At 48.8% G+C, this 26,614-nt stretch overlaps 1 protein-coding gene across 4 annotated transcripts in view; it reads right to left on the bottom strand.

Moving 5' to 3' along the window:
* LOC120932570 (cationic amino acid transporter 2-like) overlaps positions 1 to 26,614 on the bottom strand; it is a 77,400-nt gene that overhangs the window by 33,618 nt on the left and 17,168 nt on the right. The gene's annotated exons all lie outside the window — the stretch shown is intronic.

Raw genomic sequence — 26,614 nt, 5'->3', positions numbered from 1 at the left:
GAGAACATGCGCAAAACAGGGCACATGGGTGAGTTTTCCACATCGCAGGGCAGAGAGGAGGTTGGTGCCATTATCGCTGACCACCATTCCAGGCTTCAGCTGGCGTGGCGTCAACCACCTCTGAGCCTGCCCCTGCAGAGCTGAAAGAACCTCTTCCCCAGTGTGGCTCCTGTCTCCCAAGCACACCAGCTCTAGGACCGCATGGCATCTCTTGGCCTGCATTCCTGCGTAGCCCGTCGTACGCCTACGGAGCACGGCTGGTTCTGAGCCAACATCACCACAGGAAGAGGCCACAGAGGAAGAAGAAGAGGAGGGGGTGGAGGAGAGAGGTGTGTCACAAGCAGTTGTAGTGTTTTGGAGGCGTGGTGGTGGAACAACCTCCAAAACTACTGTGCCTTGACCTGCGTCCTTCCCAGCTGCCAGCAGAGTCACCCAATGGGCCGTAAAAGACAGGTAACGTCCCTGTCCATGCCTGCTGGACCATGAGTCAGCGGTAAGATGCACCTTACCACTGACCGCCCTGTCCAGCGAGGTATGGACATTGCCTTCCACATGCCGGTAGAGAGCCGGAATCGCCTTCCGTGAAAAAAAGTGGCGTTTGGGTACTTGCCACTGAGGTACTGCACATTCCACAAACTCACGGAAGGGGGCAGAATCTACCAACTGAAAAGGTAGCAGTTGAAGTGCTAGCAATTTTGCTAAGCTAGCATTCAACCGCTGGGCATGTGGATGGCTGGGAGCGTACTTCTTTCGGCGCTGCAGCAGCTGGGGCAGGGAAATTTGTCTGGTAATATCAGTAGATTGGCCGGATGTACTACCACTACTACGTTGTGACACACCTATTTCTACACCTTCGGTGCAGGCTGCAGAGAGGACTAGGGGTCTAGTGGGGTTTGAGGTCACAGAAGGGCAAGGGGAGGACCGCTTTGGTCTTTGGTGTGGGTCTTTCTGGTATGCCTGCCAACGAGCTGCATGGCAGGTCGACATATGTCTGGACAAGCATGTGGTGCCCAAGCGGGTGATGTTTTGGCCACGCGAGATACGCTTGAGACATATGTTGCAAACAGCAAAGGTAGCATCTGATGGACAGGTTTCAAAAAAGGCCCACACCAAAGAACTTTTGCTGTACCGTTGAGACACAGCAGCGCCACGTAATGCAGTTGGTGTACTGCCCTTAAGCTGACCCCTGGAGGGCTTCCTGCCTCTTTGAAGATGTGCCTGTGCCTCGTCCTCTTCCTCCTCCTCCTCTCTCCTACCAGGCACCCAGGTAGAGTCAATGACCTCATCATCCCCTCCCTCCTCATCATCACTGGCGACAACCTGGCAGTATGCTCCAGCTGGGGGAACATCACTCCCAGATTGTTGTCCCTCTCGGCCACCCCCTCTCCCTGGGCTCACATCAATGCCTTCCTCTATCAGTGTTCCGTCATCGGAGTCTTCAAAACGCTGTGCATCTTCAGCTAGCATGTACCCAACACTGTGTTGAAACAGTTCGGGGGACTCCTCAGGAGGACACGGTGGGACTAGGGAAGGATTGTGTGATCCCATTGTGCAGAGGGTAGAGGACGCCTTGGCAGCTGCTTTGCCAGACAAACTATAATCAGTCTGTGGGAGAGAGGATGAGGAGGATGAGGACGGCTTGGTCATCCACTCAACTAATTTCTCAGCATGTTGAGGCTCAACACGGCCAGCTCCCGAAAAGAAGGACGAGCGGCCACGGCCACGTGCTGAAGAGGATGCACCACATCCATCACCAGCGTTACCTCTAGATGCAGAGCCTGCTTGCCCTCGTGACTCTCTGCCTCTCTTTGTCCTTCCAGCCATAGTTATGCGTTCAGGTGTTATGTAACAAAATAGTCGCTGTCACACCAACTGCTTTCAGATGGTATTAAACAGCAACCACACAGTAAGAGCGACTTGGCTCAAGTGTAAAGTAACAAAATAGTCGATGTCACACCAACTGCGTTCAGATGGTATTAAACAGCAACCACACAGTAAGAGCGACTTGGCTCAAGTGTAAAGTAACAAAATAGTCGCAGTCACACCAACTGCGTTCAGATGGTATTAAACAGCAACCACACAGTAAGAGCGACTTGGCTCAAGTGTAAAGTAAGAAAATAGTCGCTGTCACACCAACTGCGTTCAGATGGTATTAAACAGCAACCACACAGTAAGAGCGACTTGGCTCAAGTGTAAAGTAACAAAATAGTCGCTGTCACACCAACTGCGTTCAGATGGTATTAAACAGCAACCACACAGTAAGAGCGACTTGGCTCAAGTGTAAAGTAAGAAAATAGTCGCTGTCACACCAACTGCGTTCAGATGGTATTAAACAGCAAGCACACAGTAAGAGCGACTTGGCTCAAGTGTAAAGTAACAAAATAGTCGCTGTCACACCAACTGCGTTCAGATGGTATTAAACAGCAACCACACAGTAAGAGCGACTTGGCTCAAGTGTTATGTAACAAAATAGTCGCTGTCACACCAACTGCTTTCAGATGGTATTAAACAGCAACCACGCAGTAAGAGCGACTTGGCTCAAGTGTAAAGTAAGAAAATAGTCGCTGTCACACCAACTGCGTTCAGATGGTATTAAACAGCAACCACACAGTAAGAGCGACTTGGCTCAAGTGTAAAGTAACAAAATAGTCGCTGTCACACCAACTGCGTTCAGATGGTATTAAACAGCAACCACACAGTAAGAGCGACTTGGCTCAACTGTAAAGTAACAAAATTGTCGCTGTCACACCAACTGCGTTCAGATGGTATTAAACAGCAACCACACAGTAAGAGCGACTTGGCTCAAGTGTTATGTAACAAAATAGTCGCTGTCACACCAACTGCTTTCAGATGGTATTAAACAGCAACCACGCAGTAAGAGCGACTTGGCTCAAGTGTAAAGTAAGAAAATAGTCGCTGTCACACCAACTGCGTTCAGATGGTATTAAACAGCAACCACACAGTAAGAGCGACTTGGCTCAAGTGTAAAGTAACAAAATAGTCGCTGTCACACCAACTGCGTTCAGATGGTATTAAACAGCAACCACACAGTAAGAGCGACTTGGCTCAAGTGTAAAGTAACAAAATAGTAGCAGTCACACCAACTGCGTTCAGATGGTATTAAACAGCAACCACACAGTAAGAGCGACTTGGCTCAAGTGTAAAGTAACAAAATAGTCGCAGTCACACCAACTGCCTTTAGTTGCTATTAAACAGCACGCACGCAGTAATAGCGACTGCGGTCAAATGCGATTTAACAGCACGCACGCAGTGACACCAACTGCCTTTAGTTGCTATTAAACAGCACGCACGCAGTAATAGCGACTGCGGTCAAATGCGATTTAACAGCACGCACGCAGTGACACCAACTGCCTTTAGTTGCTATTAAACTGCACGCACGCAGTAATAGCGACTGCGGTCAAATGCGATTTAACAGCACGCACGCAGTGACACCAACTGCCTTTAGTTGCTATTAAACAGCACGCACGCAGTAATAGCGACTGCGGTCAAATGCGATTTAACAGCACGCACGCAGTGACACCAACTGCCTTTAGTTGCTATTAAACAGCACGCACGCAGTAATAGCGACTGCGGCCAAATGCGATTTAACAGCACGCACGCAGTGACACCAACTGCCTTTAGTTGCTATTAAACAGCACGCACGCAGTAATAGCGACTGCGGTCAAATGCGATTTAACAGCACGCACGCAGTGACACCAACTGCCTTTAGTTGCTATTAAACTGCACGCACGCAGTAATAGCGACTGCGGTCAAATGCGATTTAACAGCACGCACGCAGTGACACCAACTGCCTTTAGTTGCTATTAAACAGCACGCACGCAGTAATAGCGACTGCGGCCAAATGCGATTTAACAGCACGCACGCAGTGACACCAACTGCCTTTAGTTGCTATTAAACAGCACGCACGCAGTAATAGCGACTGCGGTCAAATGCGATTTAACAGCACGCACGCAGTGACACCAACTGCCTTTAGTTGCTATTAAACAGCACGCACGCAGTAATAGCGACTGCGGTCAAATGCGATTTAACAGCACGCACGCAGTGACACCAACTGCCTTTAGTTGCTATTAAACTGCACGCACGCAGTAATAGCGACTGCGGTCAAATGCGATTTAACAGCACGCACGCAGTGACACCAACTGCCTTTAGTTGCTATTAAACAGCACGCACGCAGTAATAGCGACTGCGGCCAAATGCGATTTAACAGCACGCACGCAGTGACACCAACTGCCTTTAGTTGCTATTAAACAGCACGCACGCAGTAATAGCGACTGCGGTCAAATGCGATTTAATAGCACGCACGCAGTGACACCAACTGCCTTTAGTTGCTATTAAACAGCACGCACGCAGTAATAGCGACTGCGGTCAAATGCGATTTAACAGCACGCACGCAGTGACACCAACTGCCTTTAGTTGCTATTAAACAGCACGCACGCAGTAATAGCGACTGCGTTTCTGTGCAATTCAATAGCCCAGTTGCATTAACAGCGACTGCGCTTCTGTGCAAATAAATTGCACACGTGCAGTAACAGGTAATGCGTCTGTGTGTGCAATTAACTAGCACACGTTAAATAACACAGAATAATTATATTTAAAGTAAATCCCTAATGCAGGCAATACAACACGTTAGAGCGCTGCATGTAGAACAATCTCCTGCCTGACAGATACTAATAGATAAACTAGCTGAGCTGTACAGTTTATAAATATATTGACAACGCCTAAGGATGTGAATATATTCTCTACAAACTGTACTTTTAACTACTCTATCTATCTATCTATCTATCTATCTATCTATCTATCTATCTATCTATCTGGTTAAGACACTGTGTCTCTATCTCTCTATCTATCTCTCTCTCTCTGTCTGACTGACTGATCTTCTCTAGAACCGCCAACACACTACACTAGGCAGCCGTGCAGGCTGCCTTTTATAGTGGGGGGCGTGTAGTAATCCCCCTGAGCCATAATTGGCCAAAGCCACCCTGGCTTTGGCCAATTATGGCTCTTCGTTTTTTGAGTGCTGTGATTGGCCAAGCATGCGGGACATACAGCATGCTTGGCCAATCATCAGCGCTCAACGCCCCAGTGAATTATGTGACGTTTTGTGTCATTCGAATTTGGCGCGAACGACCCGTTTTGTTCGATTTTCGACGAACGATCGAACGACCGATGTTCGATTCGAACATACGTTCGAATCGAACGTGGAGCTCATCCCTAGTGGCCACACAAAATATTAACACTTTGGGCCCAATTCGGACATTTTCACTTAGGGGTGTACTCACTTTTGTTGCCAGCGGTTTACACATTAATAGCTGTGTGTTGAGTTATTTTGAGGGGACAGCAAATTTACTGTTATACAAGCTGTACACTCACTACTTTACATTGTAGCAAATTGTAATTTCTTCAGTGTTGTCACATGAAAAGATATAATAAAATATTTACAAAAATGTGAGGGGTGTACTCACTTTTGTGTGATACTGTTGTGGTGTCCCAGTACAGGTATTTGTTGTAGTCCCTGTCAGATTGAGGCCCTCGGCTTGTGGGGTCTCCCCTGCAGGGACTCAGCTAGTTATGATGTGATTTATATACTGTTATGGTTGATAATACGTTTATTAGGTGTGTATAGCTTTAAGAAGTTAGGAGGATTAAATGCTAGATAAGACCTTATTGTGTTGTGTTATCCTACAAGTCAGTCTCTATGATCCACAGCTCTCAACCAATGGTTTCAGTCTAAACAGGCCCTTATAAGGGATTGTACTTCCTGTTTAAGCCAGTCTAATGCTTCCCTCAGTTCCTGGCAGAGCAGAGCAACACACAGTCAGAGGAGAGGCAGTGCAGGCCTGAAGCCTGCAGGATAAAATACAGCAAAGAGTGGAGTATCCCTAAACATTACAGAACCAGTACTTCAGCTCATTTATCGGATCAATCCGTTATTCCGGCGAAAAGCCTCAAGTCTACAGACACTCCAGTAAGTGTATCTATTTTTCAGCCTAGTTAAGCATAGGCCCTGAATTACTATCCGGCTTTTGCAGCCCAGTATATACAGTATATGATCAACTAAGCTCAAGCATTATCAGCTGTGTGATCCAGAGACTGCCTGCAGAACATTTTGACACTCTGTTTAAAGCTGTGAAGATTTTGACACCTGCCTTCATGCCAGTAAAGCCTTTGTTGTTTTAACCCCCTGTTGTGGACTGTATTATTACCATCCTAACTAGCGGGGATACGGAGGCCCCCGGAGCTGTAGTTTCCCGGGGTATACCAAGACTACAGTGGCGTCACGTGACAGAGAGGGTTAATACCATCTGGCCCTCACTAAGGGTTAATACCACCTGACCCTGGGCTCCTAGCCCCAAGAACCAAGTAGCTAACCATCAAGCGCATGTGTGTGGCCGTGGGACTCACCCTCCCCGGTCACCACATCGTTTTCTGGCGTCACGAACAGGATACGGGTGTACGCCTTAACCATTCAGCCACTAAAGCAAGTCCTCCCCCCCCCCCCAGAATCTGAACTGTGTCATTGAAAGTAATTTACTCAGCGAGGCGCATATACAAGTGGTGGGGGAGGTGAAGGAAAGACTGTTAGCTGCCATTATTAAGTGGAGAAAGTCTGTACCTGAAGGGGTTAAATTGTTTCCAGCATTTCCCGCGCGCGGGAGCGGTCGCAGCTCCGCCCAGTCAAGCCCCGGCGGTGACGCCTCTTCAGTGTGCAAGCCGGAACTAGAGAATCCACTCTGTGTTGCACGGAGGAAACAATTGCTGACCGGACCAAAAAAAAAAAAAAGGAAGTTGCCGGGCACAGCCATAGCAACGTGTCCGGCAATAAAAGACGTCGCACTCAAAGACAGCGCACTCAACGACATCGCACTCAAAGACAGCGCTCTCAAAGTTTCTTAAAGTGACAGCGCACTCAAAGTTTCTTAAAGTGACAGCGCACTCAAAGACAGCGCTCTCAAAGTTTCTTAAAGTGACAGCGCACTCAAACAAGGCTACAACATGTCAGCCCCAAGATCACCAGATGCAGGTGATGTACCAGATCCTCTTGCGGCTCCTGCACAAGCTACCCCTCCGGGATCACCTCCAGTGCGACGTCATGACAGTGGGGCCCCCCCATTCTACCTGGGGAAACCTGTGTTGCCTAACTACAGAGGGGATCCCTTTTCCCTCAAGGATTTCCAGGAGAGCTTCCAAAGCATTTTCTCTCTCTACTCTCTCCCCCCTAACCAACAGGTGCTGTTGCTCTTGGGACAGTTGCAGGGACCTGCACGTGAGGAAGTCCGTACCTGGCCCACTTCTGAGAAGACTACAGTAGATCAGATCTTCGAGGGATTACATCAGGTATTTGAGTCCCACTCACCCTCAGAGGTCCGCCTCAGGCTGTACGAGAGGCGACAAAAGCCGGGGGAAACACTAAGGGCATATGCAGTAGCCTTGCAGAATGCCCTGGAGGCAGTCCAGAAACTGGACAATATCACCCCTGACCAGGGTAACAAACTATTGATGGATAGATTCATAGAAGGGGTCCAAAATAAATGGGACAAGGCGCAATTAAAGATGTTAGCTGTACAGAACCCCAATATGTCTTTCTCTGCCTTTAAGCGACTAGCCCTTCAAGTTATAGAGCAGGGGGCAAGCCATGAGGAGCATCCTGACCCTAAAACGGAACCCATGGGTGCGGCGGCGTGCCCTGCACCACTGTTACCACCAGCCCCCGCACCCGTGGCTGTCACCCCGGCCTCCACTACAATTACTGAGATTCAAGAGGTTAGACAAGATATTGCCCAGCTTACCCAAGTGGTAAAGGAGTTGGCTAATCACACCACTCGGGTACTTAGAGAGCCTCCAGAGACTAAGAGACCTACTCCTGCCCCTCCTCCCCGTTATAGCGGGCCTCGCTCGGGACCATCTAGTAGGCCTTACTGTGATTTCTGTGACAAACCCGGTCATTGGAAGATGCAATGCTGGGCTTTATACGGGCGTCCCCTGAGGTCGAGGACCGGCCCTCAGGAAAACGAATCACAGGTCCAGCAGAAGAGCCAATATACTCAGGACAGTCCTTATACATTGCATCCTGCCCCTATGTAAATGTTACCATAGATGGTGTCCAACTGCAGGCCCTGATTGATACAGGCTCGCAGGTGTCTACCATCTCTAAGGGCCTATTCTATAGGTACTGGAATGTCGATTCATTGTGTGAACCAGATGATATGGATTTTAGTGTCCTGGCAGGGGACGGGAAACCAATTCCCAGACATGGGTACTGGGAGCCCACTATTCAGCTGAGAGGTCACACACTTAGAGGTCAAGGTATAATTGTCACTAATGTCACAGTACCAGGGGCCACAGAGTTTATATTGGGGATGAATATAATGAGACATTGCTTCAGTGATATTTTGGATGCCTTGCATGCCTCTCTCCCCCACATGTCTTCTTCAGGTCAGAGGACTGCGCAACACCATCTCAAAATTCTGAAAGCAGAACAGAAGTTCGCGAAACCGGAGAGGAGAAATCGGTAAAGTTCGGATCCAAGACATGAGGCCCGTGACCCTGCAGCCGAACACAGAGACAATTTTGTGGTGTCGGGCGCGCCCTGGTGTAAGGAATCAGGACTATCAGGCCTTACTGGAGCCCATACAATCTGAAGATTTTCCTTTGGTCCGAGCTGCAAGGAGTCTAGTGACGGTGGTGAATGGACGGGTCCCAGTCCGCCTAGTTAATTTGTCCGGCGTAGCCACCACCCTACCAAAGTACACTCCAGTGGCCCAACTTGTTTTCTTGGACTCCAGTGACATACTCTCTTCACGGAAGGCGGCCCAACAGCTGAGTGCCCAAACCGTGTCAGGGGCTACCGAAAATTCTCCAGAACCTTGGTGGCGCCAACTGCAAATAGGAGGATCTCTCACCCCACCAGAACAAGTCGAAGGGGTCATCGAGGTGGTGAAGGAGTGCCAGAGTGCCTTCAGCAAACACCCAACCGATTTTGGAAAAACCTCCATGATTAAGCATCGAATCCTGACCGGCGATAAACCCCCCATCAAGGAAAGGCATCGGCCTGTGGCACCAGGCATGTACCAAACCGTCAAGAAACTATTAACCGACATGAAGGAGGCGGATGTAATACAAGAGAGCCAGAGTCCCTGGGCAGCACCCATTGGGGCTGATTTACCAAGCCTTTACTCCATGACTCATGGAGTAAAAGCAGGAGTAGCAGCCGTTTTGCCATTTACTAAAGAAATACGCTGCTAGTGCAGTGTATTTCCCTAGTTACTAATGTGCTCCGTGCGCCCAGGAGAGGGTGCATTGTGCACCAGTACAGACCTGGCGCACGGCACATTAAACTGTAAATTGCGGGGGTTTGGGCGGGAGTTTATTAGGGGGGGAGGTGGGGGGATGCAGGGGAAGTGAAGTGACATGTGTTTTGAAGTGTTTGGCGGGCCGAATTGAAAAGGAAAGTGTTTTTTGAAAACAGATCCCCGTACGCTTGCACAGTGCGCCTGAACCTCGGGAGGTTCATTTGCATACTGGGCATGCGCAGAGAGAAAAGTCAGGGATTCCCGTGCGCCTTGTCAGTACGCCGTGAAAATCTTGGTAAATACCAAGCGGCGTACCCGTGAATGCGCTGCGTGACGCGGCGCACGGGAATCTCCGAGCTGTTTTCAGCCCTGAAGGGGAACTCCGCGCCAAATTTCAAACTTGAAATCGGCGCGGGTCCCCCTCCAGGGCTACATTAGGCTCTTAGGCTTGGTCCGGAACGTGAGGGGTTAAACCCGCGCCGATTCGGCGCGGGGGTCCCCCCCAGATCCAAACCAAGCCCTCATCCCAAGCATGCAGTCTGGCCCGGACAGGAATGGGGGCGGGGACGAGCGAGCGCCCCCCCCCCTCCTGAGCCGTACCAGACCGCATGCCCTCAACATGGGGGAGTGTGTGCTGTGGGGGAGGGGGGCACTGCCCCCCCCACCCCACAGCACTCTTGCCCCCATGTCGATAGGGACAAGAGCCTCTTCCCGACAACCCTTGCCATTGGTTGTCGGGGTATGCGGGCGGGGCTAATCGGAATCTGCGAGCTCCCTTTAATAAGGGGGCCCCCAGATGCCGGCCCCCCACCCTATGTGAATGAGTATGGGGTACATCGTACCTCTACCCATTCACATGGGGGAAAGTGTAAATAAAATAAAACACCACACAATAAAATATTTTATTAATCTGCTCCGGAGCCCCCCCTTTCTTCTTTAGCTCTCTTAGAAGGGGGGGTTTCTTCTCTCCCGATCTTCTGCCGGGACCCTGGGCTTCGGTGATTTCTGCCGGGGGAGGGCGCCATCCCTCGGTCCTCTCCGGAGCCTTCCGCCGGATGCCCCCACCCCATTTAAGCTCTTTTTCATTAGGGAGGGGCATCCGGACTTCGGGGTCTTCTGCCGGGGGATGGCGCCTATCCCCCGGTCTTTCCGGTGCCTTCCGCCAGGGTTCCGGTCTTCCTGGTCTTCTGCCGGGGGTGCGCCAACTCCCCGGTCTTTTCTCTGCTCCCTCTTCTGCCTGGCTCCCCCGCGGAGCCAGGGCTTTCTTCCGTCTTCTTTCTTCTCTCTTCCTTCTTCTGCCTGTCTCCTCCGGGAGCACAGGGCTTGTCTGCGCTGTCCTCTCCCTTCTCTTCCATTGGATGTTGACACGACGAGGTTCCGCGCTGACATGCCGTGTCAGCGGCGGGCATGGACTTATATAGGGCAATGCCACCATGTGACCTCAACCCATGTGACATCACATTCCCTGGGCATGATGGGAATGTGATGTCACATGGGTTGAGGTCACATGGTGGCATTGCCCTATATAAGTCCATGCCCACTGCTCAGACGGCATTCCAGCGCCGGACCTCGTCGTGTCAACATCGAATGGAAGAGAAGGGAGAAGACAGCGGAGACAAGCCCTGTGCTCCGCGGAGGAGACAGGCAGAAGCGGAAGGCATCGCAGAAGCCCGGAGAGTGGCGCCCTCCGGCGGAAGACACCGTACAAGCCCGGGACCCTCCCCCAAAGGCAGGAGCCTCCCTGGTGAAGGGGGTCCCGGTGAATTACGTCGCTGAAGACGGGGGTGGGGTGCCAGTGCACCCCCCCCGCAGAAACCGTCGTGGAAGCCCGGGACCCTCCCCCAAAGGCAGGAGCCTCCCTGGTGAAGGGGGTCCCGGTGAATTACGTCGCTGAAGACGGGGGTGGGGTGCCAGTGCACCCCCCCCGCAGAAACCGTCGTGGAAGCCCGGGACCCTCCCCCAAAGGCAGGAGCCTCCCTGGTGAAGGGGGTCCCGGTGAATTACGTCGCTGAAGACGGGGGTGGGGTGCCAGTGCACCCCCCCCGCAGAAACCGTCGTGGAAGCCCGGGACCCTCCCCCAAAGGCAGGAGCCTCCCTGGTGAAGGGGGTCCCGGTGAATTACGTCGCTGAAGACGGGGGTGGGGTGCCAGTGCACCCCCCCGCAGAAACCGTCGTGGAAGCCCGGGACCCTCCCCCAAAGGCAGGAGCCTCCCTGGTGAAGGGGGTCCCGGTGAATTACGTCGCTGAAGACGGGGGTGGGGTGCCAGTGCACCCCCCCCCGCAGAAACCGTCGTAGTAGCCCGGGACCCTCCCCCAAAGGCAGGAGCCTCACTGGTGAAGGGGGTTCCGGCAGAAGATGGCGAAGCCCGGGGCCTAATGGGGTGGTGGTGGGGGGCCCCGGCAGAAGACCCCCGGCTGACTAATAAATTAATTTATTCATGTGTGGTGTATTATTTTTTTCCATTTTTTTCCCCAGGTGAATGGGTAGGGGTACAATGTACCCCCCATACTCATTCACATAGGGTGGGGGGCCGGAATCTGGGGACCCCTTTATTAAAGGGTCTCTCAGATTCTGATAAGCCCTCCGCCCGCATACCCCGACAACCAACGGCTAGGGTTGTCGGGAAGAGGCTCTTGTCCCTATCGACATGGGGACAAGAGTGCTTTGGGGTGGGGGGGCAGTGCCCCCCTCCCCCACAGCACACACTCCCCCATGTTGAGGGCATGTGGTCTGGTATGGCTCAGGAGGGAGGGGGGCGCTCGCTCGTCCCCACCCCCATTCCTGTCTGACCAGACTGCGTGCCTGGGATAATGGCTTGGTTTGGATCTTGGGGGGGACCCCACGCTATTTTTTTTTGCGCGGGTTTAACCCCTTATGTTCCAGACCAAGCCTAAGAGCCTGGAGGGAACCCACCTTATTTTTTTGGGGGGGGTCTGGAGTTCCCCTTCATGAACAGCGATCTGTCATTTACACATGTCAGTCCCACCCCCCCCCTACAGTTAGAACACACCCAGGGAACATATTTAACCCCTCCCTCGCACCTAGTGTTAACCCCTTCCCTGCCAGTGGCATTTTTAGAGTAAGCAATGCATTTTTTACAGCACTGATAGCTAGAAAAATGCCAATGGTTCCAAAAAAGTGTTCGATGTGTCCGCCATAATGTCGCAGTACCGATAAAAATCGCTGATCGCCCCAATAACTAGTTAAAACAAAAAAAAAAAATATTTTGTAGACGCTATAACTTTTGCAAAAACCAAACACTAAACGCTATTTGCGATTTTTTGGAACCAAAAAGATGTAGAATACGTATCGGCCTAAACTGAGGGTTTTTTTAGTTTTTACAATATATATTTTTGGGGATATTTATTATAGCAAAAAGTAAAAATAATTTTTACATATGTGGGCGGGACTTACGCAAGTCCCGCCCACATATATAAACATCGTTCAAACCACACATGTGAGGTATTGACGCGTGCGTTAGAGCGAGAGCAATACTTTTACCACTAGACCTTCTTTGTAACTATAAACTGGTAACCTGGAAAAAAAAGAAAAAGGTCGCCTATGGGGATATTCACGGAATTCATTTTGGCCCCATTGCAGGAGTGTTTCCAATAGTAAAGCGTGACATGTAAGGTATCTATTTACTCAGTGTAACATCATCTTTCACATTATCCCCAAAAATTGGGCTCACTTTTGTGTTTTGTTAATTTTTAACCACTTGAGCCCGGACCATATTTCTGGTCAATGACCGGGCAAGTTTTTGTGATTCGGCACGGCGTCGCTTTAACTGACAATTGCGCAGTCGTGCGACGTGGCTCCCAAACAAAATTGGCAACCTTTTTTTTCCCACAAATAGATTATTAAATGTGCGTGTTTACTTCTGTCTTTAACACCTCCCCTTCAGGCTGGAAAGCATCAGATCAGGGGAAACCAAAAAAAAAAAGCTCTCATTCCATTGCAGCTTGGTTCCTACATGTGTGATGAACTGAGCATGCTCAAACACTTAGAAAAAAAATATCCTTTCTTTTTAAAAGGTGAAAAACACTCATTGGATGCTCATAGAGCGTGGTTTGGGTTAATTGCAGGTGTGCCCAATTACAAGCTCACCCAAACTAGAGACTGCAATTTGGTCATGTGATTTCAATTGCTTCATTACTAGCACTGTTATAAAAAGCTTGGATCGATCAGTCCTCAGCTGCCCTCAGAAGGGGCAGGCTGGCAGAAATGCTGTTGCTAAACACAAATGTGGTTTGTTGCTTTTTGCCAATGGTTTTGGTTTATTTTTAAATGATGTTCACTTTGATGTATTTGTCTATGTGGCCTTATTTTATGAAAAATGTGTAAAGCTATGGTTGTTTAGAATTTTGAAATGTATTTTTGTTTGTTTGTCTTTTTTGCTTTCCTTGTTTTGTTGACCAATAAAAATTACTTTAAAATTGTTAAGTTTGTCTTTTGTTACTTTTTCATGCTACATATGTTGACAGCTGCAGCTGAACTAGGTTAGGGCCTAACAAATTATGTGTGATTTTTGTCTAAGCTTCTTTCCTGGTGTGTAATCCTGAAATGTTTGCCATGTTTATTCTCCCTGACTTTAAAGACAAAAACTGGTAAGTATTTTATTTTTTCTGCAGTGGTCCTCAGCCCTCAAGTACCCCCGACAGGACATGTTTTGTGGATTTCTCTTATCAAGAATTGCTGTCCAGGCTGTATTTTAAAGCACATGTGCAAGATGAAGGAAAACCTGCAAACATGGCCTGTGGGGGGGGTTTGCTATTGGTGGACAGGCTTGACGTGCTGATTTACAGCACTGTGCTTAAATCTAGCGCAAGGCAATCCTATTCAAATTGTGGGTGTTTGAGGGAAGCCAAGTGAGTGTTAGAACCCCTGCTTTGTGTTTTTTATTTTTGTGTTGAGCTTTGTGTCCCTTTTCTTAAAATTGGCTTCACTTCCTGTCACACAGCTGAACAGGAAGTGAGGTTAAAACCCTACCAGTGTCATTTCTTGGGGACACAGGTCAATCTAACTAGTGTCCCCATTAAGCAAATTGCACTCCAGCACTGCTGTGTACACCCCAAATCATGGGTCTTCAAACTACGGCCCTCCAGTTGTTCAGGAACTACAATTCCCATCATGCCTAGTCATGTCTGTGAATGTCAGTGCATTACAAGGCCTCATGGGATGTGTAGTTCTACAACAGCTGGAGGGCCGTAGTTTGAGGATCCCTGCCCCAAATGATTATTTAGTTTGGGGTTTAGTAAAGGCAAAGCCACTCTGCAGTACAAGCATAGTTGCTGAAAATCAGAGAGGAAGCACTGATGGTTTTAACATCCAATCCTGTAGAAGCAAAGTTGTTTTGTTTTCTTCCTTGCTTTGCACTTGTAGTGCAAAGTGGATTTGCCTTTAGTAAATGGACCCCAAAGTCCACGATCCCTAATAATTTGGGGTGTACACAGCAAAATGCTAGAGTGCAATTTACATAATGGGAAACTATTTAGATTGATCTGTGTCCCCAAGAAAAGATATTAGTAAGGTTTTACCCTCACTTCCTGTTTGGCTATGTGACAGGAAGTGAATGAATTAGAAAGGGTGAAGACACCTCACAAATGTTGTCACTATCAGGGGTGCAGACATCCCCATAAAAATGAGCAGATAATACTTATTTGCAAATTAATAATTTTTTAGTTAACATTGGGTGGGGTGCTCTAACACACACATTCCTACATATTAGCAACGCTCTATCCTGGCCTATTGGCATGGTTATATTTTCTTAGGGCTCTCAATAAAACTCTATGAAATTTGTGCTTAAACTAGAACCACGGGCGGACTGACAACTCATGGGGCCCCTGGGCAATAGAAGATTATGGGGCCCCTCTGGCTTACAGAGGGGCCCCATAATCAGAGGCGGGCAGCTAAAATCTTGGGATATTCACATTAAAAGCATGTCATTTTCGGACATATCGGGGACAGATCTAAAAAAAACACAGATTTTTACATACTGTCCCTGGTTTTACTGAGCCTGGCAACCCGGATGGGGCCCCCTAGTGGCATGGGGCCCTCGGGCAGTGCCCGAGTGACTCAATGGTCAGTCCGCCCCTGACACGAACTATAATCAACAAGTTTTATTTTCTTTAATTTAGGATAGAGTGAGGGAGTGTTATAGGCCCTGTCAGTTTATTTTGTATTATCTGTGTCCAATTGGGGAGATTTGCCTTCACTTCCTGCCCCATAGCCAAACAGGAAGTGAGAGAAAAACTATGCAAATTAACCACTTCCCGCCCAGCCTATGGCCGATTTACGTCCGGGAAGTGGTTACACAATCCTGACAGGACGTCCTGCAGGATTTCATGCCGCACGCGCCTGTGGGGGCACGCAGCGCGGCGATCGGTGATGCGGGGTGTCAGTCTAACACCCTGCATCTCCGATCTCGGTAAAGAGTCTCTCACGGAGACGGAGACTCTTTACCACGTGATCAGCCGTGTCCAATCACGGCTGATCACGATGTAAACAGGAAGAGCCATCGATGGCTCTTCCTCACTCGCGTCTGACAGACGCGAGTATAGGAGAGCCGATCGGCGCCTCTCCTGACAGGGGGCGTTCGCGCTGATTGTTTATCAGCGCAGCCCCCCCTCGGATCACCACACTGGACCACCAGGGTGTGCAAAAACAAAAAAAATATAGAACAAAAAAACAAAAAGCATTAAAAAATAAGAAAAAAGATGCCAATCAGTGCCCACAAATGGGCACTGACTGGGAAAATCAGTGCCACCCCACAGTGTCCATCAGTGCCACCCCACAGTGCCCATCCATGCACAGTGCCCACCTATCAGTGCCCACCTGTGCCACCCATAAGTATCCATCAGTGCCACCCATAAGTGCCGCCCATCTGTGCCGCCCATGAGTGCCCATCAGTGCCGCCTATGAGTGCCCATCAGTGCCGCCTATGAGTGCCCATCAGTGCCGCATAGCAGCGCCGCCAATCAATGCCACCTCATCTGTGCCCGTCAGTACTACCTCATCGATGTCCATCAGTGCCATCTCATCGGTGCCCATCAGTGCCGCCATATCAGTGCCCGTAATTGAAAGAGAAAAACTTATTTACAAAAAAATTAAACTTAAAAAATAAAAACGTTTTTTTGTTTCAAAATTTGCAGTCTTTTTTTAGTTGTTGCGCACAAACAAAAAACCCAGAGGTGATCAAATAACAACAAAAGAAAGCTCTATTTGTGGGGAAAAAAGGACGCCAATTTTGTTTGGGTACAGTGTTGTATGACCGCGCAATTGCCATTCAAAGTGCGACAGTGTTGAAAGCTGAAAATTGGCTTGGGCGGGAAGGTGCGTAAGTGCCTGGTATGGAAGTGGTTAAGGGAATCCAGTGCCCCCCCAGAACTAGTGTGTGGGTCCCCTGAAAATTACTGGGCGGGGTTATACAAAAACAGGGTGTGACCTTGACAGGAAGGGGTGGGTCATTTTTCTATTAGGAGGTGCAGATATGTAGTCAGGCCTAGGGCAGAACCAAACCTAAATATACTACTGCATATTAGGGCTTATTTAGACCGGATCCAATTTACAGCATGTTTTTATATTGTGGGAGGAAACCCACGCAGGCACAGGGAGAACATGCAAACTCCATGCAGATGCTGTCACGGGCGGGATTCGAACCAACGACTCTTTTGCTGCTAGGTCAAAGTGCTATACACTACACCACTGTGGTGAACGAACATGATTGCAGCTGAAAGCATGAGATCTTTTATTTATTTTTTCAATACCATGCTTTCCAGCCTTATTGACCCCGCCTCTCTCCATAAAGAGGACCTGTCACACACTAGTCCTATTACAAGGGATGTTTACATTCCTTGTAATAGGAAGAAAACTGATCATTTTTTTTTATTTTTTTATTTCAGTGTAAAAAATTATAAAACTAAATAAAAATAAATAAGAAAACCCATTAAAAATTTTTTAAAGCGCCCCGTCCCGACGAGCTCGCGCACAGAAGCAAACGCATACGCGAGTAGCGCCCGCATATGAAAACGGTATTCAAACCACACAAGTGAGGTATCGCCGCGATCGTTAGAGTGAGAGCAATAATTCTAGCCCTAGACCTACTCTGCAACTCAAAAAATGCAACCTGTAGAATTTTTTTAACGTCGCCTATCGAGATTTTTAAAGGGTAAAAGTTTGACGCCATGCCACGAGCGGGCGCAATTTTTAAGCGTGACATGTTGGGTATCATTTTACTCGGCGTAACATTATCTTTCACAATATATAAAAAAAATTGGCAAAATGTATTGTTGTCTTATTTTTTAATTCAAAAAAGTGATTTTTATCCAAAAAAAGTGCGCTTGTAAGACCGCTGCGCAAATACGGTGTGACAAAAAGTATTGCAATGACTGCCATTTTATTCCCTAGGATGTCTGCTAAAAAAAAATATATAATGTTTGGGGGTTCTGATTAATTTTCTAGCAAAAAAATTTAGATTTTCACATGAAGGAGAGAAGTGCCAGAATTAACCCGGTGGGCAAGTGGTTAAAGTACTCATGGCTATAAAGAATAGAGTCATTGCTCATTAAAAAAAAAAAAAAAAAAAAAAAAAAAGGGGGTCCCTCCAAATTAAATTACCAGGCCCTTCAGGTCTGGAATGGATATTAAGGGGAACCCCGCCGTAAAAAACCCCCCAAAAAATGGCGTGGGGTCCCCCCAAATATCCATACCAGACCCTTCAGGTCTGGTGTGGATTTTAAGGGGAACTCCACCCCAAATGGAAAAAAAAATGGCGTGGAGTCCCCCTAAAAATCCACACCAGACCCTTATCCGAGCACGTTGACCTGGCCGGCCGCAGAAAAGAGGGGGGGACAGAGTGCGGCCCCCCCCCTCTCCTGAACCGCACCAGGCCACATGCCCTCAACATGGGGAGGATGTCCCCATGTTGATGGGGACAAGGGTCTCATCCCCACAACCCTTGCCCGGTGGTTGTGGGGGTATGCGGGCGGGAGGCTTATCAGAATCTGGAAGACCCCTTTAACAAAGGGGACCCCCAGATCCTGGCCCCCCCCCTATGTGAAATGGTAATGGGGTACATTGTACCTCTACCATTTCACCCCAAAAAAAATGTCAAAGTGATAAAAATGACAGTAGCCGGTTTTTGACAAATCTTTTAATAAAATCTTCTTTTCTTCTTTCCTTCGGGTTTCTTCCGCTGCTTCTATCTTCTCGTCCACATCTTGCCCGACGTCTTCTTCTATCTTCTCCGTCCGTCCTTCAGCCTTCTGGTCCCGCATCTTGTGTCTTCTCCGGTCTTCTTCTCGGTCCGCCAGCCTTCTCGTCCCCGGACTCAGCGTTTGAATTTGAATTGGGCCGTCGTGTTCCCGCTCCTGGGACCCGCCCCCCTCTGACGCCACAAGTAAACTCCTTAGAAGGTCATGTGCGTCAGAGGGGGGCGGGGTCACATGAGTGTGACACGGCGGGAACTTCTTCTCCGGGCGGCGCGATTGAAATTGAATTCCCCCGCTGTGTGACGCTCTGTGACCCCGCCCCCCTCTGACGCACATGACCTTCTAAGGAGTTTACTTGTGGCGTCAGAGGGGGGCGGGTCCCAGGAGCGGGAACACGACGGCCCAATTCAAATTCAAACGCTGAGTCCGGGGACGAGAAGGCTGGCGGACCGAGAAGAAGACCGGAGAAGACACAAGATGCGAGGAGGCTGGCGGAAGGACGGAGAAGAAGACAGGACAAGACAACGGGCAAGATGCGTGACCAGAAGGCTGAAGGACGGACGGAGAAGATAGAAGAAGACGTCGGGCAAGATGTGGACGAGAAGATAGAAGCAGCGGAAGAAACCCGAAGGAAAGAAGAAAAGAAGATTTTATTAAAAGATTTGTCAAAAACCGGCTACTGTCATTTTTAACACTTTGACATTTTTTTTGGGGTGAAATGGTAGAGGTACAATGTACCCCATTACCATTTCACATAGGGGGGGGGCCAGGATCTGGGGGTCCCCTTTGTTAAAGGGGTCTTCCAGATTCTGATAAGCCTCCCGCCCGCATACCCCCACAACCACCGGGCAAGGGTTGTGGGGATGAGACCCTTGTCCCCATCAACATGGGGACATCCTCCCCATGTTGAGGGCATGTGGCCTGGTGCGGTTCAGGAGAGGGGGGGGGCCGCACTCTGTCCCCCCCTCTTTTCTGCGGCCGGCCAGGTCAACGTGCTCGGATAAGGGTCTGGTGTGGATTTTTAGGGGGACTCCACGCCATTTTTTTTTTGAATTTGGGGTGGAGTTCCCCTTAAAATCCACACCAGACCTGAAGGGTCTGGAATGGATATTTGCCGGGAACCGCACGTCTTTTTTTTTTTTGGTTTTTACGGCGGGGTTCCCCTTAATATCCATTCCAGACCTGAAGGGCCTGGTAATTTAATTTGGGGGAACCCCTACACATTTTTTTGTTTGTTTTATGAATGAATCCCTTTAGAATTGTCAGAGCCGACAATTCATTATAGCCGCGAGTGAATTTTTAAATGACTTTTTTCCTTCTGAATGTCACTTTGTGCAGGGGGAGTTCTAAGTGCGGGAAAAATGCGCTATTTCACATGCTGACATTACACCCCCCCTAGGTACGAAATTTAAAGGAATATTTCACTTTTATTGTTTCACTTTAAGAATTATTAATTTCACTGCTCCCGAAAAAACGGCCGTTTTAAAAAATAAAAAAAGCATTGATACATGTTCCCTGGGGCAGGACTGAGGTCCCCAAACACTTTTTAGGACAAAACTTGCAGATTAGCCTTTAAAATGAACACTTTTGATTTCTCCCATAGACTTCTATAGGGAGTTCAGCGCGGCTTTTCATATTAGTTTCAATGCGCCGGCTGCTGCGCTGGTTCATGCGCCCAATTAAGCCTCCACCCGGAGTACTAATTAATGCATGAACCAGCGCAGCGCACATAGCTTAGTAAATCAGGCCCATTGTGTTAGTTAAGAAGAAAGATGGGACCATCCGTTTCTGTGTTGATTACAGGAAATTGAACGACATCACCCATAAAGACGCATACCCTCTCCCCCGGATTGAGGAGTCACTCACCGCGCTGGGTTCTGCGGCCTACTTCTCCACATTGGATCTGACCAGCGGATACTGGCAGGTGCCCATGGCCGTCGAAGACAGGGAGAAAACAGCCTTTGTCACCCCCATGGGTCTTTTTGAATTTAAAAGTATGCCCTTTGGGCTGTGCAATGCCCCAGCTACCTTTCAACGGCTGATGGAGAGATGTCTGGGACACCTTAACTTCCAGAGTGTCCTACTCTACCTGGATGACGTGATTGTGTATTCCAAATCCTATCAGGAACATTTGACTCACCTGTCCGACGTCTTCCAAGTACTGATCCAGCATGGTCTGAAAGTCAAACCCTCCAAGTGCCACCTACTCAAGCCACAAGTACATTACCTGGGCCACGTCGTCAGCGCCGAAGGGGTCCAACCTGATCCAGCTAAAGTCGAAGTTGTCAAGAATTGGCCTATCCCACGCACCGTTAAGGATATTCGGAGCTTCTTAGGATTTGCAGGATATTACCGCCGCTTTATTCCTCATTTTGCACAAATTGCCGAGCCATTGACCTCTCTCCTGCGAGGCACGGCGAAGGGGAACTATAATGGCAAGCTGCCTGTGGAATGGGCCAAAGAGCAAGAGGTGGCCTTCCAGGCTCTAAAACATCTATTGACAGAGCCTCCCATCCTGGCCTATCCGGATTATACTCAGCCTTTCCGACTGTATACAGATGCCAGCTTCGAAGGACTCGGGGCAGTGTTGTCCCAGATGCAGGGAAAACAAGAGAGGGTGATAGCTTACGCCAGCCGGAATCTGCGAGGGGCTGAGAAGAATGATTCTAACTACAGTTCCTTCAAGTTAGAGCTCCTGGCCCTTGTGTGGGCAGTCACCGAAAAATTTAAGGACTATTTGTCAGCCACCTCATTCATGGTCTACACCGATAACAACCCCCTGGCTCACCTGAACACCGCCAAACTAGGTGCCCTTGAGCAAAGATGGGCCTCCAGACTGGCCAACTATGACTTCTCTATCAAGTACCGAAGTGGCAAGTCTAATATTAATGCGGATGTGCTATCACGCATGTCTCCTGGCGAAGATCCCCCAGTGGAGGACAAGTGGGAAGATGTGGAGATGCCTCCCTTCTATCAAAGATTTGTGAATCAGGATGTGGTCGTCACCCGCGAGGGGAGTGAAACTGGGTCTAAAGCAATCCAGGAAGACCTGTATACCTGGAGGACCCTACAGGAAGAAAGTCAGACTATGGGAGATCTGCAGGAGTATTTATTGATTGACCAGGAGAGTACCTCCCCGGTTACGACGGGGCCAGAATGACTACGAATTGAAGCGATTGTGGCGTCAGAGGAAAAGACTCTTTGTGCACAAAGGAATGGTGTACAGGAACTTCTTGGACCCAGTGTCGGGTGAAAGACTACACCAAATTCTGATCCCTTGGAGAGATGCTGCCATGGTATTGAATGCCTACCACGACCAGTCAGGACACTTTGGGGTCCATAAAACAGAAGCCACCATCCGACGCCGGTTCTACTGGATTGGAATGAGAAGCGACGTTGAAAAGTGGTGCAGTGAGTGTGCAGTCTGCAATATCACCAAGAATGGTCGCAAGAATGCGCGAGCACCCCTCCATTCCATTCAGAGCGAGAGGCCCAACCAATTGGTCGCCTTGGATCATGTCAAGCTGTCACCTACCCGGTCCGGGTATTCATATGCTCTCACCATGGTGGATCACTATTCCAAGTGGGTAGTGGTTGTGCCAGTCAAAGACTTAACAGCCAAGACGACATCCCAGAAGTTCTACACCCATTGGGTACAGATACTTGGATGTCCTGAAACTGTCTTGTCCGACCGAGGTCCGGCCTTTGAGGCCCAACTGTTTCAAGAATTGTGCCAGTTCCATGCTTGTAAGAAACTCAGGACCACTGCCTATCATCCGCAAGGGAATGGACTCTGTGAGAGGATCAACCAGGTGTTTATCCACATGCTGAGAGCGGCTTCTGTATCCCGACCTGAAGAGTGGCCTCAACTAATGCCTGAATTGTTGGAAATCTACAACAATACCATCCACTGTTCCACTGGTTATACTCCATTTTACCTCATGATGGGCCGACACGGTCAACTGCCTAAAGACAGGGTCTTTGGACTTCAAGCACCTTTCAACCACTCCCCCCAAGCCTCTTCGGAGTGGGTCTCGGAACATCAGAAAAGGATTCAGGAAGCGAGAGAGATAGTCAACAAAAAGATGGGCGAGGCACACTATAGGCAGCAACAGGACTACAACCGCCATGCCTCTGCCCAGCCGTTGCAAGTTGGTGATAAAGTCTGGCTGAAGAAGCATCCTAGAACCCATAAGTTGGACTCCCTTTGGGAAACTGAACCATACACAGTGATTTCCATCCCTTACCCGGACTCTGATGTCTACTCAGTTCAAAAAGCCGGATATGAACCACAAGTTGTCCACCGAAACCGGATCAAGCTGTGTCACAAAGGGAACCTGCCTGTGTTGGTGCCTCCTTCTGCACCACCAAGTCTTCCACCTCCAGTTCAGCCAGCACAAGTGCGGCCCACCAAGCCAGTTGAGCCTGAGAGGCCACTCCTGATGTTCGAAGATGATCCTCTCTTCCCTTCTGACCAAAACGTCTTCTTTGGTTATGTGCCAATCAATTCCATTCCATCAACCTCAGTCTTGGCACCAGAAGCTCCAGAGTTTACTCCAGCCATCCGCTCACCTGCTGCAGTCTCATCAGAACCTTCTAATGTGGGAGAAAGCTCCATAAGTCAAGAGCCATCACTGGCCCCCATTGTCCAAGATGAAGGTGCAGCTGTCAGTCCAGAAGAAGCAAGTGTTCAAGGAGAAAACAGTGCTCCAGAAAACTCAGAAATGGTGTTGCGTAGATCCGCCAGACCTAATTTCGGATATCCCCCAGCAAGATATAGGGATTAATCCATTAATTATACCTACAATATATGTAGATAGACTACATACACCTCAGTTAGTATACATCTCAAGTATAAATCATTACTAACTAATATGCCACTAGTTGCCTACTTACCTTATTTAGTGTATAGGAACATACCTGGCCAGTAAGTCTCCTATCCCTCACTTAAGCACTACAAAAAAGAAAAGGGTATCCTCTAAGAAATGTCTAATTGTGTACTTCAGGCATAGAATAAAAATGTCTAGCAAATATTAAAGTGTGTTCTGGGGAGAAGAGCTAACAGCCTAAGGGCCCCAGTAGCCAAGGCATTGGGTAGAAAGCCTCCGGCAGCCCAATCCAAAACCTGCTCAGTCTTAAAAGTGTGATCTAACAATAATATACTGTTCAAAACTGAGTGATAACGTTTAACAGATATGTATTCTGTCTGGGACCCAGATAACCACTTACCCTGCACAAAATAATGATCTCACTTTATCTAATAAGCCTGCAAGGGACATTTATGTGTATAATGCCTCAGGACTTATCATATGGTCCTGTTCGTATATGTTTATTTTTCCCAAAGAACCTGGAACGGACATTGGTGTACAAATGCCTCAGGACTTCTAGTGGCCCCAAGGTCACCTCGTTCCTAAATCCGTCAGTGCCTTAATCGTCGAGGACGACTTCTGTTTAGTGGTGGGGTTTGTGGTGTCCCAGTACAGGTATTTGTTGTAGTCCCTGTCAGATTGAGGCCCTCGGCTTGTGGGGTCTCCCCTGCAGGGACTCAGCTAGTTATGATGTGATTTATATACTGTTATGGTTGATAATACGTTTATTAGGTGTGTATAGCTTTAAGAAGTTAGGAGGATTAAATGCTAGATAAGACCTTATTGTGTTGTGTTATCCTACAAGTCAGTCTCTATGATCCACAGCTCTCAACCAATGGTTTCAGTCTAAACAGGCCCTTATAAGGGATTGTACTTCCTGTTTAAGCCAGTCTAATGCTTCCCTCAGTTCCTGGCAGAGCAGAGCAACACACAGTCAGAGGAGAGGCAGTGCAGGCCTGAAGCCTGCAGGATAAAATACAGCAAAGAGTGGAGTATCCCTAAACATTACAGAACCAGTACTTCAGCTCATTTATCGGATCAATCCGTTATTCCGGCGAAAAGCCTCAAGTCTACAGACACTCCAGTAAGTGTATCTATTTTTCAGCCTAGTTAAGCATAGGCCCTGAATTACTATCCGGCTTTTGCAGCCCAGTATATACAGTATATGATCAACTAAGCTCAAGCATTATCAGCTGTGTGATCCAGAGACTGCCTGCAGAACATTTTGACACTCTGTTTAAAGCTGTGAAGATTTTGACACCTGCCTTCATGCCAGTAAAGCCTTTGTTGTTTTAACCCCCTGTTGTGGACTGTATTATTACCATCCTAACTAGCGGGGATACGGAGGCCCCCGGAGCTGTAGTTTCCCGGGGTATACCAAGACTACAGTGGCGTCACGTGACAGAGAGGGTTAATACCATCTGGCCCTCACTAAGGGTTAATACCACCTGACCCTGGGCTCCTAGCCCCAAGAACCAAGTAGCTAACCATCAAGCGCATGTGTGTGGCCGTGGGACTCACCCTCCCCGGTCACCACACTGTAACTGACAACATTTTTTTTTACATAAAATAATTATTCCCATCTCAGTTGCTGTAATATCTGATATTGATGTACATAATTTACAGCTTGCTGATAATGACAACAGCAGGCCATGCATGCACAATGTGTGTCAGCCGTATTCTCTATCAGGGCTGCATGCTGGGCCAGTGCTACCACTAGGCAAACTAGGCAGCCGCCTAGGGTGCATTACCGCTGGTGTTCCCACTCTCCTCTCCCTGCAGCAACTAACTCTCAGCAGACAGGCACTTCGTCCGCACATAGTGTCAGAGGTGCAGCAGCAGCGGCGGACTGTGTGCCGACTCCCGAATGAATGGAAGCAAACATCCCCTGCGCCAATTTGTGCCTCTGATCAGTGACCGTCCTACAGCCAGCTCTGCCTTTCTGCCCAGTGCCCCCAGCCCAACCCCCGTAGAGGCCGCTCTTCCTACTGGCCTGTCCTGAACAACGGCAAAATCACTCAAGTGGAGGTGGCGCTCCGGGCTTGCTGACAGGTGGAGGCATCGAGGCAAGCAGAGTTTAAAATTGTTTCCCGCACACGCACTATCAGGCTCACTTTGTTGCAGACCTGGTGAGTGAAACAAACAGGCGCTACCTGTGTCTGTGTCTCCGTGTCCCTCCTGTCACGTGTCTTTCAAACCCCGGGTCCCTTCCTCTCAGTGCTGGCTCACCTCCCAGCCAAGCAGATGTCCTTCAGAAAGAGACCAGGCTCTGCTGCTACCCAAATAGTGAGTACCAGCTGCCCCCCCGCCTGGCTCTCCCAGGTCTGATTTTTACAGTGGGCGCTGACCCAGGATCCCTCCAAACATTCCAGGCTGTCCAGGCTCCCCTCTGACACTAACTTCTGCCCTCTACTCCTCCCCTGACCCTGTGTGGGAGTCCTCTGCTCATCCTGTACCTCCCATCTACCCTGCACCCCTCTACTCTACAGAACCATGCACCCTCTAACTTTACACCGTGCCCCCAACCCATAGTACCCTGCACCCCTCACTATTTTTTGAGACATATAGAGCTTTCTTTTGGTGGTATTTAATAACTACTGGAGTTTTTATTTTTTTCTAAACAAACAAAATAAGATAAACAAAAAAAAAACACTTTTTTTCTTTTCTGTTATGAATTTTTGGAAATAACACATTTTTCTCCATCACTGATGTGCACTGATGAGGCTGCACTGGTGAGGCTGCACTGATGGGCACTTATGAGGCAGCACTAATGGGCACTGTAGAGGAGGCACTGACGAGTCTGCACTGATATGTGGCATTGATAGGTGGCACAAATGGGCACTGATATGTGGCATTGATAGGTGGCACAAATGGGCACAAAGGCGGCACTGATAACCACTGATAAGCAGCACTGATGGGCACTAATGGGGCTGCACTGATAATCAGGGAACTGATGATTATCTGTGTACATGTCACCTGTCAAGATTGCAATCCACCGGCTCCCTCTTCCTCACGCTGTAAGAGCATGTGAGAAAAGGAGAGCCGATACCCGGCAACTTTGCTTACATTTTGATCAGCTGTGATTGGAAACAGCTGATCACATGGTAAAGGGCCACTGTGATTGGCCTTTACCACAATCTGGTGAAAGAGAGTGCCGTGCTGTAGCCGTCTTTTGACTATGGCATCTATGACTACTACATTTATGACTAAGTAGTCAAAATGAAA

This window comes from Rana temporaria, chromosome 3 (assembly GCF_905171775.1).
Source record: "Rana temporaria chromosome 3, aRanTem1.1, whole genome shotgun sequence".
NCBI lineage: Eukaryota > Metazoa > Chordata > Amphibia > Anura > Ranidae > Rana > Rana temporaria.
Note: the sequence above shows the minus strand (reverse complement) of the source record. Positions and strands in the feature narration are given on the sequence as shown.